We start from the raw sequence: 21,321 nt of genomic DNA on the forward strand, positions 1-21,321 counted from the left end.
CTTCCAGAAGAAGGATCAGGCAGCAATATTTGCTGTTCTGCAGCCTCCACTGGTGACACTCAGGAAAACAGGGTCTGGAGTGGACCTCCAGCAAACTCCAACAGACCTGCAGCTGAGGGTCCTGATTGTTAGAAGGAAAACTAGCAAACAGAAAGGAACAGCATCAACAAAAAGGACATCCACACCAAAACCACATCTGTAGGTCACCATCATTAAAGACCAAAGGTAGATCAAACCACAAAGATGGGGGAAACCAGAGCAGATGAGCTGAAAATTCAAAAAAACAGAGTGCCGCTTCTCCTCCAAAGGATTGCAGCTCCTTGCCAGCAATGGAACAAAGCTGGATGGAGAATGACTTTGATGAGTTGACAGAAGTATGCTTTAGAAGGTCAGTAATAACAAACTTCTCTGAGCTAAAGGAGGATGTTCGAACCCATTGCAAGGAAGCTAAAAACCTTGAACAAAGATTAGATGAATGGCTAACTAGAATAAACAGCATAGAGAAGACCTTAAATGACCTGATGGAGCTGAAAACCATGGCACAATAACTAAATGATGCATGCAAAAGCTTCTGTAGCCGATTCAATCAAGTGGAAGAAAGGGTATCAGTGATGGAAGATCAGATGAATGAAATGAAGTGAGAAGCGAAGTTTAGAGAAAAAGAGTAAAAAGAAATGAACAAAGCCTCCAAGAAATATGGGACTATGTGAAAAGACCAAATCTAAGTTTGATTGGTGTACTTGAAAGTGATGGGGAGAATGTTTTAGACATGAAATCCTTGCCCATGCCTATATCCTGAATGGTACTGCCTAGGTTTTCTTCTAGGGTTTTTATGGTTTTAGGTCTAACATGTAAGTCTTTAATCCATCTTGAATTAATTTTTGTATAAGGTGTAAGGAAGGGATCCAGTTTCAGCTTTCTACATATGGCTAGCCAGTTTTCCCAGCACCATTTATTAAATAGGGAATCGTTTCCCCATTGCTTGTTTTTGTCAGGTTTGTCAAAGATCAGATAGTTGTAAATATGCGGCATTATTTCTGAGGGCTCTGTTCTGTTCCATTGATCTATATCTCTGTTTTGGTACCAGTACCATGCTGTTTTGGTTACTGTAGCCTTGTAGTATAGTTTGAAGTCAGGTAGTGTGATGCCTCCAGCTTTGTTCTTTTGGCTTAGGATTGACTTGGCGATGTGGGCTCTTTTTTGGTTCCATATGAACTTTAAAGTAGTTTTTTTCCAATATTGATTCTTCCAACCCATGAGCATGGAATGTTCTTCCATTTGTTTGTATCTTCTTTTATTTCATTGAGCAGTGGTTTGTAGTTCTCCTTGAAGAGGTCCTTCATGTCCCTTGTAAGTTGGATTCCTAGGTATTGTATTCTCTTTGAAGCAATTGTGAATGGGGGTTCACCCATGATTTGCCTCTCTGTTGGTCTGTTATTGGTGTACAAGAATGCTTGTGATTTTTGTACATTGATTTTGTATCCTGAGACTTTGCTGAAGTTGCTTATCAGTTTAAGAAGATTTTGGGCTGAGACACTGGGGTTTTCTAGATATACAATTGTGTCATCTGCAAACAGGGACAATTTGACTTCCTCTTTTCCTAATCGAATACCCTTTATTTCCTTCTCCTGCCTAATTGCCCTGGCCAGAACTTTCAACACTATGTTGAATAGGAGTGGTGAGAGAGGGCATCCTTGTCTTGTGCCAGTTTTCAAAGGGAATGCTTCCAGTTTTTGCCCATTCAGTATGATATTGGCTGTGGGTTTGTAATAGATAGCTCTTATTATTTTGAGATATGTCCCATCAATACCTAATTTATTGAGAGTTTTTAGCAGGAAGGGTTGCTGAATTTTGTCAAAGGCCTTTTCTGCATCTATTGAGATAGTCATGTGGTTTTTGTCTTTGGTTCTGTTTATATGCTGGATTACATTTATTGATTTGCATATGTTGAACAAGCCTTACATCCTAGGAATGAAGCCTACTTGATCATGGTGGATAAGCTTTTTGCTATGCTGCTGGATTCTGTTTGCCAGTATTTTATTGAGGATTTTTGCATCAATGTTCATCAAGGATATTGGTCTAAAATTCTCTTTTTTAGTTGTGTCTCTACCAGGCTTTGGTATCAGGATGATGCTGGCCTCATAAGATGAGTTAGGGAGGATTCCCTCTTTTTCTATTCATTGGAATAGTTTCAGAAGGAATGGTACCAGTTCCTCCTTGTACCTCTGGTAGAATTCGGCTGTGAATCCATCTGGTCCTGGACTGTTTTTGGTTGATAAGCTATTGATTATTGCCACAATTTCAGAGCCTGATATTGGTCTATTCAGAGATTCAACTTCTTCCTGGTTTAGTCTTGGGAGGGTGTATGTGTCGAGGAATTTATCCATTTCTTCTAGATTTTCTAGTTTATTTGTGTACAGGTGTTTGTAGTATTCTCTGATGGTAGATTGTATTTCCGTGGCATCAGTGGTGATATCCCCTTTATCATTTTTTATTGTGTCTATTTGATTCTTCTCTCTTTTCTTCTTTATTAGTCTTGCCAGCAGTTTATCAATTTTGTTGATCTTTTCAAAAAACCAGCTCCTGGATTCATTAATTTTTTGAAGGGTTTTTTGTGTCTCTATCTCCTTCAGTTCTGCTCTGATCTCAGTTATTTCTTGCCTTCTGCTAGCTTTTGAATGTGTTTGCTATTGGTTTTCTAGTTCTTTTAATTGTGATGTTAGGGTCAGAAAACACCACAAAGATACTCCTCGAGAAGAGCAACACCAAGACACATAATTGTCAGACTCACCAAGGTTGAAATGAAAGGAAAAATGTTAAGGGCAACCAGAGGGAAAGGTCGGGTTAGCCACAGAGGGAAGCACATCAGACTAACAGCAGATCTCTTGGCAGAAACCCTACAAACCAGAAGAGAGTGGGGGCCAATATTCAACATTCTTAAAGAAAAGAATTTTCAACTCAGAATTTCATATCCAGCCAAACTAAGCTTCATAAGCGAAGGAGAAATAAAATACTTTATAGTCAAGCAAATGATGAGAGATTTTGTCACCACCAGGCCTGCCTTACAAGAGCTCCTGAAGGAAGCACTAAACATGGAAAGGAATAACCAGTACCAGCCACACAAAAACATGCCAAATTGTAAAGACCACCAATCCTAGGAAGAAACTGCATCAACTAATGAGCAAAATAACCAGCTAACATCATAATGACAGGATCAAATTCACACATAACAATATTAACCTTTAATGTAAATGGGCTAAATGCCCCAATTAAAAGACAAAGACTGGCAAACTGGATAAAGAGTCAAGACACATCAGTGTGCTGTATTCAGCAGACCCATCTAACGTGCAGAGACACACATAGGCTCAAAATAAAGGGATGGAAGAAGATCTACGAAGCAAATGGAAAGAAAAAAATAGCAGGGATTGCAATCCTAGTCTCTGATAAAACAGGCTTTAAACCAACAAAGATTAAAGAGACAAAGAAAGCCTTTATATAATGGTAAAGGGATCAATGCAACAAGAAGATCTAACTATCCTAACTATACATGCACCCAATACAGGAGCACCCAGATTCTTAAAGCAAGTCCTTAGAGACCTACAAAGAGACTTAGACATCCACACAGTAATAATGAGAGACTTTAACACCCCACTGTCAATGTTAGACAGATCAATGAGACAGAAGGTTAACAAGGATTTCCAGGACTTGAACTCAGCTCTGCAACAAGCAGACCTAATAGACATCTACAGAACCCTCCACCCCAAATCAACAGAATGTACATTCTTCTCAGCATCACATCTCACTTATTCCAAAATTGACCACATAGTTAGAAGTAAAACACTCCTCAGCAAATGTAAAAGAACAGAAATCACAACAAACTGTCTCCCAGACCACAGTGCCATCAAATTAGAACTCAGGATTAAGAAACTCACTCAAAACCACACAAATACATGGAAACTGAACAACCTGCTCCTGAATGACTATTGGGTGAATAACGAAATGAAGGCAGAAATAAAGATGTTCTTTGAAACCAACGAGAACAAAGACACAACATATCAGAATCTCTGGGACACATTTAAAGCAGTGTGTAGACGGAAATTTGTAGCACTAAATAACCACAAGAGAAAACGGGAAAGATCTAAAATCGACACCCTAACATCACAATTAAAAGAACTAGAGAAGCAAGAGCACACAAATTCGAAATCTAGCAGAAGGCAAGAAATAACTAAGATCAGAGCAGAACTGAAGGAGATAGAGACACAAAAAACCCTTCAAAAAATCAATGAACCCAGGAGCTGGTTTTTTGAAGAGATCAACAAAATTGATAGACCACTAGCAAGACTAATAAAGAAGAGAAGAGAGAAAAATCAAATGGATGCAATAAAAAATGATAAAGGGGATTTCACCACTGATCCCATGGAAATACAAACTACCATCAGAGAATACTACAAACCCCTCTACACAAATAAACTAGAAAATCTAGAAGAAATGGATAAATTCCTGGACAAATACACCATCCCATGACTAAACCAGGAAGAAGTCGAATCCCTGAATAGAACAATAACAGGCTCTGAAATTGAGGCAATAATTAATTAGCCTACCAACCAAAAAAATTCCAGGACCAGATGGATTCACAGCCGAATTCTACCAGAGGTACAAAGAGGAGCTGGTACCATTCCTTCTGAAACTATTCCAATGAATAGAAAAAGAGGGAATCCTCCCTAACACATTTTATGAGGCCAGCATCATCCTGATACCAAAGCCTGGCAGAGACACAACAAAAAAAAGAGAATTTTAGACCAATATCCCTGATGACCAATATCAATATCAATGCAAAAATCCTCAATAAAATACTGGCAAACCGAATCCAGCAGCACATCAAAAAGCTTATCCACCACTATCAAGTCAGCTTCATCCCTGGGATGCAAGCCTGGTTCAATATACGCAAATCAATAAACCTAATCCATCACACTTCAGCCTTCGAGTAGCTATCAGGTGCGCCACCATGCCCAGCTAATTTTTGTGTTTTTAGTAGAGATGGGGTTTCACCATGTTGCCTAGGTTAGTCTTGAACTCCTGGGCTCAGGTGATCTGCTCGCCTTGGCCTCCCAAAATGCTAGGATTACAGGCGTGAGCCACTGTGCCCAGCCAATCTATGTAACTTTTCATGGAAGGCAAATCTATAAAGAAAGCAGATCATTTGTTACTTGGGACTTGGGTAGGTGGGAGTGAGGATTTAATGCAAATAAGCATGAGGAAACTTTTTGAGATTATGTAAGTATTCAAAAACTGAATTTTTGTAATTGTTGTACAACTCTATAAATTTGCCAAAACTCATCGAAATGTGCATTTAAAATAAATAAATTTTGTGCACTGTGTATTATACCTCAAAAAAGCTGATAAAATATAAATTGGAAAAAAAGTACTGGAAAACAGTAAGTTGGGGATGAATGAGGGTGATCAAAATTAATGCATCCTTCAAGATGAAACTAGTGATTTTAATTTTACAATTAGTTTTTTTAATTACTTGTTAATTCAAGTACACATATTACATTTCAAGGGTAATCGTGAATAGAACTAGAACATACAACTTTTAAACAAATAGAGAGGAAAAACCTTGATCAATCTAATAGAATGCATTGGGGAAAAGAATTGGAGAAATAATATGGTTAACAGAAAGCACAATATATGATGACAGAAGTAAATATAAATTTATCCATAACCACAATAAACTTAAATGGTCTAAATTAGTTAAAGACAGACACTTGAAGACTGGATAAAAATGTGAAAATCCAGGTATAACCCGTAATAGTTAAAAACATGAAGACACAAAATTCTGAAGGCATGAGATGAGTAAATGATAAATAAAACAAATATTAACCAATATATGGCTGATATAGCTATTTTCATATCAAAAACTATAATTTAAGACAAAAAAAATTCTGAGGAATAAAAGTCATTATGTAAAGACATGTATGCATGTAACAATTCAACCGTAAAATATATGAAGCACAAATTGGCAGAATTACAAAGAAAAATGGCTAAATCCTCAACCTTGAAGAAACTTAAACCTCTGAGTCAATGATAATCAAAATGTAGTAAGATTATCTCAGATTTTTACCACTGTATTTAAAAAGCTTAATTTAAAGGAAATATATAGACTTCTGTATGCTCAAATTAGAGAATATATATATACTTTGAAGCCTGATAAAGTCTTAGGAGAACTGAATCTATGCTAGCCTATGAATCAAATCACAACAAATAAACAAACATTATAACATGCGGCCTATACTCTGTAACCAAAATGCAATTTATTAGAGAAAAAAATGTAAATTTCTTTCATCTTCAAACTAAAGGCATACCTTAAATAATTTTTCAGTCAAAGAAGACATGAAAATGAAAATCAGAAGATATTTGGAAGTGAAATACTACATAACAAAACTTGTGAGATAGAGCTGAGGCAGTACTGAAAGGGTAATTTATATCTTTACATGTTTATATTGAAAAATAGGCTGAAAATTAGTTAAGTGTCCACCTTAGGAAGTTTAGAAAGAGAAAAAGAGATTGGGCATGGTGGCTCAGGCCTGTAATCCCAGCACTTTGGGAGGCGAAGGAGGGTGGATTACCTGAGGTCGGGAGTTCAAGACCAGCTTGGCCAACATGGTGAAACCCCTGTCTCTACTGAAAATACAAAAATTAGCTGGGTGTGGTGGTGGGTGGCTATAATCCCAGCTACTTGGGAGGCTGAGGCAGGAGAATCACTTGAACCTGGGGGGCAGAGGTTGCAGTGAGCTGAGATCGTGCCACTGCACTCCAGCCAGGGAGACAGAATGAGAACCTGTCTCAAAAAAAAAAAAAACAAAAACAGGTTGTAACCCATCCGCCAAGATATTCCCCCAGTACATTAAAACAATTAAACAGATTCAACAAAGTAAATATGTTTCTGTCCTCTGTCTCATGTCTCTCAGGCAGCAGGGCTTCCCATGTATTTTATGCTAGCAGGCACTGTCCCACACCCACCTGAAACCATGGTGTCTTCAGGCTTCTTCTGTCGTAAAACGTGCCTTTGGATCCACTACCAACAACTTCTTGACAAGGTCCAGTGCTAAAGCAACAATTGGGCAAATCACAGTGAAAAGGATAAATATATTATCAGTAACAGTATGCCAGAATTAACAGGCCACCATCCAGAAAGAGCAGAGAGGGTCTGAGATCATCAGGGAGTCAGCAGACAGGGCCCCCTAATCTTCCTCATTCTCTGTATTCAGAGTACTGTGAGAAGACCAGGAATGACAATGACACTCCCTGTCTCCTGCTGCTGGGACATCAGTCACTACCTCTTCGTTGCCTGTTCCCTCTCTTGTTGCTAGACTCAAGGTCAAACTAATTAAAGCTAAACTTCTACCCAATTCTAAGATAACTGGGATGCACAGCAAACTCTCCCTGACATCTACAGATGGATGGGTGACAGTTACTCAGCCAGGGAGAGGCTCCCTGGAACTGCAGACTTGTCAGAAATAAAACTTGACTACTCCAGCAAGCAACAAATGCACGCTGGCCTGTATATTACAACATTATTATTCCTTAAATATTCTGACATTTAACACAATCACCTATGTTATGTTATTTGACATTTAATTTTCTACTTTCTCTTCAGGGAACTAAAGTTGCCAGGATAAATTATAAAATACAAAGTAACTAAAGACATCTAGTTTTTACACGCTTGCTTACTCAAAGGAAACCTTGTAACTAAAAAGTTACAAGTGCATTTATTTTGCTCATTAAAATAGGTACCAGGCACTTGTGTACATTATCCCTAACCCTCAAAAAACCTTTTAAGGTAGGGATTATTGAGGGTCCCTTTACACAGAAAGAAATTGGAGACAGAGGTTAAATAACTTGCCTAAGGCCACACAGCTAAGTAGTAGCAGACCCAGGACCTGAGTACATGCTCTTAATAATTTCCAGTGCCTCTCAAATGGTGTGAAACTAACGATAGAAAATAAGAACAGAATTGACAGGAGAAAACACCATGGAATTTGGAGAGAAACTCCCACCACAGGACACACACATTTTAGAATATCACAAATTCTTAACCCTTTCATATTCATACCTTTCTCTGAGACTTCTGCCCAGACTTTAGGAATGAAGTTGTGTTTTCCACTGGAGATCTGATCCTTCAGTGACACTTGAGTCCTATGCTCAGAGAAAGGTGGATACCCACTAAGGCTTAATAATGGTAGAGAGAGAAAGGAAAAGAAATCAAGTGGCATTCTCAGTGGCATTCAGATATAAAGATTTCTTTTTCAGCATAATGAAAAGTCTGATTTTTCTTTAAATCAATGGTCAAAAAGTGAGCTAGGCTGGGCACAATGGCTCATGCTTGAAATCCCAGTACTTTGGGAGGCCGAGGCAAGAGGATCACTTGAGCCCAGGAGTTCAAGACCAGCCTGGGCAACATGGCAAAACCCCATCACTACAAAAAATAGAAAAATTAGCTGGGCATGGTGGTGTGCGCATGTAGTCCCAGCTACTCAGGAGGCTGAGGTGGGAGGATCACTTGACCCAGGAGGCAGAGGCTACAGTTAGCCAAGATCAAGCCACTGCATGCCAGCCTGGACAACAGAGCAAGACACATTTGTGACTTCATCTAATCACCTCCTACCAGTCTGCGAAGCAATGAAAATATTTCTTACCAGATAAAAAGAATAACTCCTAAAACCCAGCAGTCCAACAGAAACAAGAACTTCAGGAGCCAAGCAGGTGGGGGTTCCACATAAGGTTCTCACGAGAGAGGTCTCTCCCAAAATCTTGGAGTGCCCAAAATCAGTAATCTAAAATTCAGTACAAAAGGGAATAATGTTGAACTTGTCATAAAATAAAAAGATTAACATAGTCTGCCAGTCCAAGAAGACACGTAGGCTAGATCAGTTTCTATTGTACAATTCACACCTGCCATTAATCTGGAATCTACAGATTCATGTCTTTGCAAGTTAAGACATTTAACTGTGCTTAAATTAAAATTCCTGAGCCTAGGAATCTCAACACTCAGGCTTTCCAACTTAACCTATGTCCTCTGTAATCTTACAAAAAGCTTATTACCTTTATCACAGACACTTCAGGATTCTAATTAGTTCTACATGGTTCTTAGACCCCACTGTCTCAAACATGGCTGCGCTATGGAATACCTGGGGAGCTTGAAAAAACATGCTTATACCTGAGTGCCACGCTCAGCTTCTGAGGTAAAGCCTGGGTATCATAAATCCTAACAAGAGATTCTAAAGTGATGCCAGGCTTGATAAACAGGGAAAGGCAGGGCATGTGATTACACTCATTCATTCATTCACCTGTTCTGCTCAAAGGGAGGCAGTGTCCCCAAGGTCTGTGCTGAGGAGAAAGCTGCTCTGCCTTCGAGGTGTACCCCGGGTCTGTGCTGAGCAGAACGCAGCTCCGCCCTCGCGGTGCCCCCGGCCCGCCCGCCCGGGTCTGTGCTGAGGAAAACACTGCTCCGCCTTCGCTGTACCTCCGAAGTCTGTGCAGAGGAGAACTCAGCTCGCCCTCAAGATGCAATCTGGGTCTGTGCTGAGGGAACGCAGCTCCACCCTCGCAAAGGCGCCCAGGGCGGGCGCAGGCGCAGAGAGGCGCCCAGGGCGGGCGCAGGCGCAGAGAGGCGCCCAGGGCGGGCGCAGGCGCAGAGAGGCGCCCAGGGCGGGCGCAGGCGCAGAGAGGCGCCCAGGGCGGGCGCAGGCGCAGAGAGGCGCCCAGGGCGGGCGCAGGCGCAGAGAGGCGCCCAGGGCGGGCGCAGGCGCAGAGAGGCGCCCAGGGCGGGCGCAGGCGCAGAGAGGCGCCCAGGGCGGGCGCAGGCGCAGAGAGGCGCACATTTTATGAATAGCAAATCAATTTCTCCCTGCTCCTCTTACATCGAGGCTGGACACACGTTTACAGGGGATCAGTGTGAAGGGAAGCTGGTGAGGCTTCCTGGGAAGCCCCCTGCCTGCGTCTCCCAGTGGACTCCTTGGGAGCGCCCCCTCCCCCGCTCTGCCCAACAGCGCCTGAACTGTGGCCGCTTGCACTCCTGTTGCCTCCCCAGTGGCTTGAACTCCAGAACTTGCCACCCTTCAGTGGAATTCCTGGAGGAGTGAGGAGCTCTGTGCTATGCTTGGCCACCGAACATGGGCCATCTCTCCTATTATGGTTTGAAATGTACCGTAGTGTCTTGTTTGGTAATTGTATAATAATATGGGGAGACTGTGCGGGTGTCTGCTAGCTTGTCTGCTGGTTCTTACTCATGGTGCCTTCTTCCCTTTCAGACTCGGATATCTTTGTGTGCTTCTTGGGGCCCTTGGAAGGGTGTCTGTGGGGTTTCCGTGAGGCCAGAGACAGAGGTTCCTTCTCACGAGGATGGTGTTTGCTTTCACATGGACAGCCCAGACCACCTGGAACCAAGTGCACAGAAGCCCCACCATCCCCGGGCCTCCCAGGTGTGATGGGTGAGCGGTCCAAGTCCGCAGGAGGCCAGAGGCTCTTTGTGGTTGAATCTGTGAGTTTCCTTTCCTTTTTTCCTCCCACTCCTTTTAATGCTAATGAATTCCATGTTTTGGGGCAGGGGCCAGGGTTATCTCTTCTTCTGTCTTCACCCAAGGTGAGGCCTTTCAGGCTCCCAGCTTGATATGGGGGTGAATCCCCTATCAGCCTCCTCATGCCTTGACCTCTGTCTACCCCCCTACTCCCTCCAAGGTCGAAGCCCAACTTGCCAGGTTGGCAAATGCTCACAGGCAACAATGGCCCCAGCGCTCCTCCCTAGGTTCTTGATTTTCCCCTGAAACTTGGCCTGGAGGTTTCCCACTAGCTTAGCAGCCCTTTGATGCTTTTAACGTAATTTTGTTATTGTTTTATCCAAAATTCTTGCTTGTTTTCAGAGGGAAAGCAGGTCGGCCATTACTGCACAGAGAATCTGGGACAGTTATTATAACCATAGAAATTTATTTTCCATGTGCTGTCCCATCTTCTTGATGAGACAGATGTTTAACAGCTGGAGAACTGGACCCCGTATTTGTCCCCATCTTGCCTAGCAACAGAAGGTAGTCACTAATCAGGGATTTTCGAGCCCATTGCTTAAGGCCTTCGTTGACCCAAAGGATAGTGGGTCCCTGCTCCTCTTCCTGCGGAGAGGCCCAGGTGCCCAGAGGGCCCTCCTGGCTTGGCTGCCTACAGAGTGGCTGATGAAGTGTCCGCTGTGCGCACAGGACACCCAGCCCCACTCCTCCCCAGGCAGCCCCTCAAACAGCTGTTCCTCTGCCTGCTTCGGCTGTGGACCTGAGGCTGAGAGGCTGAGCCATCGCCCTGAGCCGCATGCAGGGGAGTGGCAGGCCTGGACCCGGTGCCCAGACCTGGCTCACGTGACCTTACTTTTTCCACTGTGCCTGCTTCTCCCTCCCAGGCTCTGTGACCTTGGGCAGCCATGGCCATCCTGTGCCCATTCCCAGCTGTAAAATGAGAGGCTGGGCTGGCTGATCTCAAATGTCCCCTGCCAGCCTGAGATTCTGTGTTGTGTCCTGGGGTGTGACTGTGACATGCCTCCGAAGGCAGCTGCCAGTGCTCATGAGGGAGGCCTTTTTCCTGAGTTAAGGCAGGTGGGGGGACTGGGGGTGAGTTGAGGGACTGGGAGGTGGGGGAAGCACACAGACAGTCCTCCCCAGCTGAGCGCTCGTGGTGAATTACCTTCAGTCCCAGGCTCAGTGCTTTGGAAATGCTCTCAGGCCCAGCACCCAGGCCTGGAACCAGCCTCCAGGCCCCTGGCCCTCCCTTTCTCTACTGGAATCTTCCAGACCGAGGCAGGTCAGCTGAAAGTCACCGACTCTGCCTTCCACAAACTCATAGCTGACAGACCATTCCATGTCCCCTCCCAGCCCCGTCCCAGGAGCGGAACTCACTTTGCCTTCCCACCGTCCAGGCCGACTCACTGTCCGTCACTCTCTGGGTCCCACCCACTGTCCCACCGACTTCATTGGTCTAAAAATATGCTCTGGCATCTTCTTGGAAAGCAGCAGGAATGATGGGCCCTGCTGATAAGGTGAAGAAAGTGACCCGAGGGGGCAAACTTACGGACGGGACATACTTTGGCAAAATAACAAAACAGCGGGACCTGAAGGCTGGCTTCCCAAGCGTCCTCAAGGCCTTGTGCTAGGAAGAGGACCCTCGGGCTTAGGAAAGTGAAAACCAGGCTCAGGTCCCTCACCCAGACCCTTCTGCCCGCTTTGGGAGGGAGCCCAAGAAGTCAGCTAGGGAGGGACCTCCCGGTGGGACCTGAGTCCTGATTGGAACTTTCTGGGGGCTTTCTTGGCATTTTACGTGTGTTGTCACAACTCCTTGACGGGAGAATTAAGCATGGTCTGTGGGATTCCACTGGGAGAGGACCCCTAAAAGCCTGGGCCGGGCCTCCTCCCAATTTCACCCCATATGCCTTTCCCTTTGCTTATTACGCTTTGTGTCTTTTGCTGTAGTAAACCGTAGCCATGACTTTTGCAAGTCCTCCTAGATTAACACTGAACTTGGGGGTGGTTTTAGGGACCCTGACGTACCTTTGGATGTCAACTTGCTTTAGCACTATTTGTTGAAACAATAATCTTTTCCACATTGAATTGATTTGGCACTTTTGTTCAAAATCAATTGTAAAGATTTGCTACATGAATGTAAACATTTATTCCTGGACTCTTGTTTTTTTTTTCATGAGACGGAGTCTCGCTCTGTCACCCAGGCTGGAGTGCAGTGGTGCGATCTCAGCTCACTGCAAGCTCCGCCTCCTGGATTCACACCATTCTCCTGCCTCGGCCTCCTGAGTAGCTGGGACTACAGGTGCCCACCACCACACCCGCCACCACGCTCTACTAAAAATACAATTTTTTTTTTGTATTTTTAGTAGAGACGGGGTTTCACCATGTCAGCCAGGATGGTCTCGATCTCCTGACCTCGTGATCCATCCGTCTTGGCCTCCCAAAGTCCTGGGATTACAGGCATGAGCTACCACACCTGGCCTATTCCTGGACTCTTGTTCTGTTTAATTGCCTATCTTTATGTCAGTACCATGCTATCTTGATGACTATGGCTTCTTAGTAAGTTTATTTTTTATTTTTTATTCTTTTTGGGGATGGAGTTTCTCTCTTGTTGCCCAGGCTGGAGTGCAGTGGTGTGATCTTGGCTCACTGCAACCTCTGCCTTCCAGGTTCAAGTGATTCTCCTGCATCAGGCTCGCGAGTAGCTGGGATTATAGGCGTCTGCCACCACACCTGGCTAATTTTTTGTATTTTTAGTAGAGATGGAGTTTCACTGTGTTGACTAGGCTGGTCTCGAACTCCTGACCTCAGGTGATCTACCCGCCTCAGCCTCCCAAAGTGCTAGGATTACAGACGTGAGCCACCATGCCCAGCCCAGCTTCTTAGTAAATTTTAAAATCAATATGTTTTCCAACTCTGTTCTTATTTTTCAAAATTATTTTGCCTATTGTGGGTTTTTTTTTTTTTGCATTTCCATTCAGCTTGCCGAGTTTTATTAAAAAGGTTACTGGGATTTTGATTGAGGTTGCATTGAATGAATGTGCCAACTGAGGAGGCTTGACATCTTGACAATAATGAGCCTTCCCATCCGTAAACATGGAATAGCTCTTCTTTTAATATATCTCAGCATTGTTTTGTAGTTTTCAGTTTACATGTCTTGTGATTCTTTTGTTTATTCCTGAGTATTTTATTCTTTTTGATGCTATTGTGAATGGAATGGTTTTCTCAGTTTCAAGATTGTTCATTGCTATTATATAGAAGTTGAATTGGCCAGGCACAGTGGCTCATGCCTGTAATCTCAGAACTTTGGGAGGCTGAAGCAGGAAGATTGCTTGAGCCCAGGATTTCTGGGCCAGCCTGGGCAACATAGTGAGACTCCATCTCTACAAAAAAAATACAAAAATCAGCCAGCGTGGTGGTGTGCACCTGTAGTTCCAGCTCCTTGGGAGGCTGAGGCTGGAGGATGGCTTCAGCCTGGGAAGTTGAGGCTGTAGTAAGCCATAATGGTGACATTGCACTCCAGCCTAGGTGACAGAGTGATACCCTGTCTAGAGAAAAAAAAAAGAATTGATTTTTGTATATTGATTATACCCTGTGACCTTGCTAAATTTATTAGTACCAATATTTATTTTATGGATGCCTTAGGATTTTCTATATATAAGATAATGCCATCTGTAAATAAAGACAGTTTTATTTTTTCCTTTCTAATCTGGATGCCTTTAATTTCTTTATTTGCCTCATTGATTAGAAATAGCAAAGGTGGGCATCTTTGCCTTGTTTGTGGTGAGAAGAGGAAAGCAGTCATTCACCACAAAGTGTGATGTTAACTGTGGGTTTTTATAGGTGTCTTTTATCAGATTTCATAAATTCTCTTTTATTCCTACTTTGTTGAGAATTTTTATTATGAATCTGTGATGGATTTTGTCATATAGTTTTTCCAATATCTGTTGAAGTCACCATGTGTTTTTTGTCCTTTATTCTGTTAATATAATATATTATATTGATTTTCAGATGTTAAACCAACCTTGCATTCCTGGGATAAATCCCACTTAGTTATGGTGTATAATCCTATTTATATGTTGCTAGGCTTGGGTTGCTATTACTAGTTTACAGAATGAATTGGGAAGCATTACCTCTCCCTTCATTTTCTCATTCATTCATTTTATTTTACTATCATATATATATATATATATATATAATTTCATATTATCATATTTTAGTTTTTAGAGAGAGTGTCTTGCCCTGTCACCCAGGCTGGATTGCGGTGGTGTGATCATAGCTCACTGCAGTATCAACCTCCTGGACTCAAGCGATCCTCCTGCCTGGGACTATAGGCATGCACCACCATGCCCAGCTAATCATCCATTTCTTTCTTTTTTTAAAACAAATTTTATTTTTTTGAGAGGGAGCCTTGCTCTGTTGCCCAGGCTGGAGTGCAGTGGCACAATCTCAGCTCACTGCAACCCCTATCTTCCAGGTTCAAGCCTCAGCCTTCTGCATAGCTGGGACTACAAGTGTGCGCCACCACACCCAGCTAGTTTTTGTGTTTTTTATTAGAGACAGAGTTTCACTATATGTTGGCTAGGCTGGTCTCGAACTCCTGACCTCAGCTAATCCACCTGCTTCGGCCTCCCAAAGTGCTGGGATTACAGATGTGAACCACCATGCCTGACCAGAATCATTCATTTCTTTTCAAGTGGCTATCTTACGGTATTTTAGGGCATGGCTAGGAGCAGTTTTGTTTTCTCTTCTCAAGACAGAGTTTTTGTAGGATGTCATAGAGTTCATGTCTGCAGCTCACAGTGTCATTGTCTGTGTCCCCAGCTCCACGTACTGGCAGGTGTGCTGCAAGCTGGGCAGGTGCTCTGTGTCCGTGGGATACCTTACCCGACACTCCCGGCCCTCCTCTGCAAGCCGTGCCCTGATCCTCCCTGCAGGGACTGGGGATTGGGTCTGTTCACCCAGAAGCTGGGATACCTGGCTGAGGGCACTTCTCTCCCTCTTCTCTTTGAACAGAGTGGCCGCAAACCCAAAGGTGCGGGAGCAAGTGCGGCTGGAGCTGAGCTTCGTCAACTCAGACCTGCAGATGCTCAAGGAAGAGCTGGAGGGGCTGAACATCTCGGTGGGCGTCTATCAGAACACAGAGTAAGTGGGAGCAGCACACCTTCCAGAAGCCTCTGAGCCAGAGATCCTTCATACATCCAGGGTATGAAGAGGTACCTGGGTACGAACCTTATCTGCACAGAGGCTAGATAGGGTTCTAGACTGGGGTATGGCAGCCTCAACTTTGGGAAGTGAGAGAACCATCAGGTTTGGGGTTGAGTGAGGTGCTAGACTGGAAGGGATGAGCCCATTTGTTGGGAAATATCTGCAGTGTTGAACAAAAAGGCATTTGTGAGGCCGGGCACAGTGGCTCACTCCCATAATCCCAACACTTTGAGAGGCTGAGGCATGTGGATCACCTGAGGTCAGGAGTTCGAGACCAGTCTGGCCAACATGGTGAAACCCCGTCTCTACTAAAAATAAAAAAAAATAGCCGGACATGGTAGTGCACACTTATAATCCTGGCTTCTCAGAGGCTGAGGCAGAATTGCTTGAACCCGGGAGCTGGACGTTTCAGTGAGCCGAGATCACACTACTGTACTCCAGCCCGGCTGACAGAGCAAGACTCTGTCTCAAAACAAACAAACAGACAAAAAAAAAAATGAAGACAGTATAAAATCTAGTGTAAATATACGTGATGAACCAAGATAAGTTTAAAAGTTAGATGCCTTGGATTTTATAGTTAATTTTCAGTAATTCTGCATAGTCACATTTCATAGACATGCAAACATTAGCAAGATATGTTATTAAATTCAACTGAACAGACATTGAGCAAGGATATTTTAGTGAGTCACCATAATTTTCCTAAGAAACATTAAAGGGCCATTGTTAGGACAATACCTTTCCAATGTTGGCTAATTATTTTCTCATTTATTTGCCAAGGAACAAAAAGCATACGCAAATACTTCGGGATTAAGGCCAAAGGCCAAAATTGACCCTGTAAGGGGAGGCCACTATGCACACACAGAGATTCTGTGCACTGTATTTACGTTGGACTGCAGTCTGTTTCCTAGCTGGAGGTGACAAACTGAAACAGAAAAATCCAAATTAAAACAAAGTAACACACCAGTCTCCTTTTAAGGTTGTATTTCTTTTTTTTTTTTTTTGACACAGAGTCTCCCTCTCTCACCCAGGTTGGAGTGCAGTGGCGAGATCTCAGCTCACTGCAATCTCCACCTCCTGGGTTCAAGCGATTCTTGTGCCTCAGCCACCTGAGTAGCTGGGATTGCAGGTGTGTACCATCACACTTGGCTAATTATTATTATTATTATTATTATTATTATTTTTTGTAGAGACAGGGTTTCATCATGTTGGCCAGGCTGGTCTTGAACTCCTGGTCTCAAGTAATCTGCCTGCCTTGGCCTCCCAAAGTGCTGGGATTACAGATGTGAGCCACTGTGCCTGGCTCCTAGGTCAATTTTGAAGGCACTCTATCATATCATTCTCCATAACTCAATTTTGGAATCGATTTCTGCAAGGTGAAAGCCAACAACACCATCCCTCAGAATTGCAATACATCTCCAAAAATGGAGATCTAACTATGAAAGAAATGCCCCTCTTGCCTCATGCCTGTAATCCCAGCTCCTCAGGAGGCTGAGGTGGGAGATCGCTTGAGCCCAGGAGTTCAAGGCCAGCCTGGGCAACTTAGTGAAACCCCATCTCTACAAAAAATAGGAAAATTAGCCGGGCATGGTGGTGCACACCTGCAGTCCCAGCTACTCAGAAGGCTGAGGTGGGAAGATCACTTGAGCCAGGGAGGTCGAGACTGCAGTAATGGCAACAGAAAGAAGTCCTGTCTCAAAAAACACAAAAACAAAACCAAACCCTAAGTGAAATGCTTCTTTTTAAGGAGAAATAACTTTGAGACAGTTCAAAGAAGGGTTTACGTGCTTTTTCAGTGTGGGCATGAGACTTCTCAAAAAGTAGGTGGGCCCCAGGGGAAACTCAGTCGGAAAATAGCTCCCTGGATTTGGAAACCTTGAGTCACCTATGGAATGTGTGTTTCCTGGTGCTGGTCCTCCACAGGGCACCGGGGTGGTTTCAGAGCTGGAGGGGAAGCGTCATAAGTGTCTGTCGTGGATATTCTTTGAAATTTAAAACTTACATCCTCTTTTATTAATAGTGTATTTTTTTCTTAAATCATGTATCCAGTTTAGGTTATGTCTTTGGAAGAATAGCTAAAGTTTTTTCTCTAACATTTTATTATGAAACTTTCCAAACTTTTCAAAAAATTTTAAGAATTTTCTAGCAAACCCCTGTGTACTCACTTCTTCCAAGAACATACTGTCAGCATTGCTTCCTGACATATTTGTCCATCTGTGTATTCTTGTGTCTGTTAGGTTGGTTTGAAGGTAATTGCAGTTTTTGCCATTGAAAGTAATGGCTAAAGGCTGGGCACAGTGGCTCATGCCTGTAATCCCAGCACTTTGGGAGGCTGAAGCAGGCGGATCACTTGAGCTCGGGAGTTGAAGACTAGGCTGGCATGCAATAATGGGGTTCCCTGAAAACTTGGAAAAGCTACCCTCCCCTCTCTGCTGCACACAAAAACTTACTTGTCTCAGATCCATAAGATCTGTGATTTCATCTTCATATAAATAGCCATCTTCACTGTAATGTTCCAGGATAAAATCCTTAAAGAAAAATGAGGTTAGATACTATAAAATGTGATTGAAAACCATGTATGTGCATAACAGTAATATGTCAATTGTGAACCTGTTTCTAAAAAGGCAGAATAAAGAAAAACTTAGAGTGATTTTCAAAGTGGGGGGATTTATTTTCTTAATTTATGTAGTTTTTTTTATATGGAGTCTTGCTCTGTAGCCCAGGCTGGAGTGCAGTGGCACAATCTCGGCTCACTGCAACCTCTGCCTCCCAGGTTCACGCAATTCTCCTTCCTCAGCCTCTCAAGGAGCTGGGGTTACAGGCGCCCACCACAACGTCTGGCTAATTGTTGTACTTCTGACCTCAGGTGATCCACCCACCTCAACCTCCCAAAGTGCTGGGATTACAGATGTCAGCCACCGTGTCTGGCCATAGATTTTTTTTTTTTTTTAAACAGGGTTTCACTCCTGTTGCCCAGGCTAGAATGCAATGTTGCAATCTCGGGTCACTGCAACCTCCACCTCCCAGGCTCAAGTGATTCTCGTGCCTCAGCCTCCCAAGTAGCTGGGATTACAGGCATGTGCCACCATGCCCAGCTAATTTTTGTATTTTTAGTGGAGATGGAGTTTCACCACATTGCCCAGGCTGGTCTCAAACTCCTGGGCTCAAGCAGTCCATCTGCCTCAGCCTCCCAAAGTGCTGGGATTACAGGTGTGAGCACTGCACCCCATGCCTATGTTTTTAAATGCTGTGTTGCTTCAGTAAAAGTGAGAGTTGAAGTTAATTTTTTGCTTAAAAATGTCTTTGTGTCTGCGCATCATGGCTCACATCTGTAATCCCAGCACTTTGTGAAGACAGGGCAGGTAAATCACTTGAGCCCAGGAGTTTGAGACTAGTCTATGGACTATACATTCAACCATACTGCAAACACTGCAGATATTCAGGGGCTCAGACTTGCAATTCTGGGCCTCCCTCAGGACCCAGACAAGTTTCCCAGCACAGACCCTGAGGGTAGGACTGTCATAACAGTCCCCAGATACAGGTTTCCTTTGCCAAGAAGACCCTTAACCATGTTATAAAGGCATTTTATTTTATTTTATCTTTGAGGCAGGGTCTCACGTGGTTGCCTAGGCTGGAGTGCAGTGGTGCAATCGTGGCTCACCGCAGCCTCGACTTCTCTGGGCTCAAGTAATCCTCCTACTTTAGCCTCCCAAGTAGCTGGGACCACAGGCACGTGCCACAAGCTAATTTCATTTTTGTATTTTTTAATAGAGATGGGGTTTTGCCCCGTCACCCCACCGCTGCCTCTACAAGTGCTGGCTCCCCCAAGCTGCAAGAAAGGTGATCACATAGATCGCTCAATTATGTCTTCCCAAGTGACTGTGTAACCTCTTTACACAACTTCTACATTAAAGCTCCTCCTGTTTTTGTGTGTTCAATGTACAGACACACAGACAAACACTTGTCTTACAAAAATGGATTTGTACTAAATATACAACTTTGTTGTGCCTTCTTTTTCTTTTTCTAAGAGATGAGGGTCTCGCTCTGTCGTCCAGGGTGGAGTGCAATGGTGCAATCATAGCTCACTGCAGCCTTGAACTCCTGGGCTCAAGTCATCCTCCCACTTCAGCTTCTCCAGTAGAGGGGACTATAGGTGTGCACCATCACACTCAGCTAATATTGTTATTTTTCGTAAAGACAGAGTCTTCCTATGTTGCCTAGGCTGGTCTTGGACTCCTGGCCTCAGGTGATCCTCCCACCTCAGCTTCCCAAAGTGTTGGAATTACAGGTATGAGCCACTGCGCTCGGCTGACTATGCCTCTTTTCTTTAAACTTGGCCATGGGCTGGGTATGGTGGCTCACACCTGTAATCCCAGTGCTTTGGGAGGCTGAGGTAGGTAGATCACTTGAGGTCAGGTGTTCCAGACCAGCCTGGCCAACATGGTGAAACCCTGTCTCCATTAAAAATTAAAAAAATAAAAAAATAAAATAGCTGGGCATGGTGGTTAAAAGGGGTCAGGTGTAGTGACTCATGCCTGTGATCCCAGCACTTTGGGAGGCCAAGGTGGGAGAATCACTTGAGACCAGGAGTTTGAGACCAGCATGGACAACATAGTGAAACCCCATCTCTACAAATAATAAAAAAACTAGCCAGGCGTGCTGAGGCAGAAGGAGGATCACTTGAGCCCAGGAGGTTGAGGCTGCAGTGAGCCATGATCACGTCACTGCACTCCAATCTTATGTTCACCTCATAAAAGTCAAAGAGGATTTTGATTAAATTATATATGTGATCCTGAATTTGAAACTTAGTAAACTAGGGTAGATTAATGTACTTAGTGGGATAAAAAAAATTATCTAACTGGCCAGGCACGATGGCTCACCCCTGTAATCTCAGCACTTTGGGAGGCCGAGGCAGGTGGATCACTTGAGGCCAGGAGTTCGAGACCAGCCTGGCCAACTTGGTGAAACCCCATCTCTACTAAAAATCCAAAAATTAGCCAGGCATGCTGGCAGGTGCCTGTAATCCCAGCTACTCAGGAGGCTGAGGCAGGAGAATAGCTTGAGCCCAGGATGTGGAGGTTGCAGTGAGCTGAGATTGAGCCATTGTACTCCAGCTTGGATGACAGAGCGAGACTTCATCTAAAAAAAAAAAAATAATAATCCTAACTCACTGTAAACATTAGGGACAAAACGAGAATTTCTACCATCACTGTTATTACTTAGCCTAATTCCAAACATTCTCTAGCCCACACATTAAGAAAAATAAGAGACATAAAATCTTGGAAAGAAACAAAATAATTTTTTGCAACACAACAGCATGTTTATAAAACCCAATAGCGTCAACTGAAACATTACTAAATTAATAAGAATTCAATAAAGTGGCAAAGAAGTTAACACATGAAAGTCAATAGTAAAAAAGAAAAGTCAATATTTTTCCTTTCTTATACAAGCAATAACCAATTAGAAAAACTTAACAGACAGCCAGGTGTGGTGGCTCACATCTGTAATCCCAGCAGTTTTCAAGGCTGAGGTAGGCGGATCATTTGAGGTCAGGAGTTTGCGA

At 43.6% G+C, this 21,321-nt stretch overlaps 1 protein-coding gene across 1 annotated transcript in view; it reads right to left on the bottom strand.

The window, feature by feature from the left end:
* The window catches only part of LOC117978612 (sodium/hydrogen exchanger 9B1-like), a 38,705-nt gene extending 29,936 nt beyond the window's left edge, over positions 1-8,769 (bottom strand). The window contains exons 1-2 of the mRNA XM_063597971.1: positions 8,697-8,769; positions 8,114-8,229 (exon numbers count right to left, since the gene is read on the bottom strand). The gene's annotated coding sequence lies outside the window, so the exon portion shown is untranslated. The remainder of the gene's footprint in view (positions 1-8,113; positions 8,230-8,696) is intronic.
* Positions 8,770-21,321: the final 12,552 nt, after the last annotated feature.

Source organism: Pan paniscus, chromosome 18, assembly GCF_029289425.2.
Source record: "Pan paniscus chromosome 18, NHGRI_mPanPan1-v2.0_pri, whole genome shotgun sequence".
Lineage (NCBI taxonomy): Eukaryota > Metazoa > Chordata > Mammalia > Primates > Hominidae > Pan > Pan paniscus.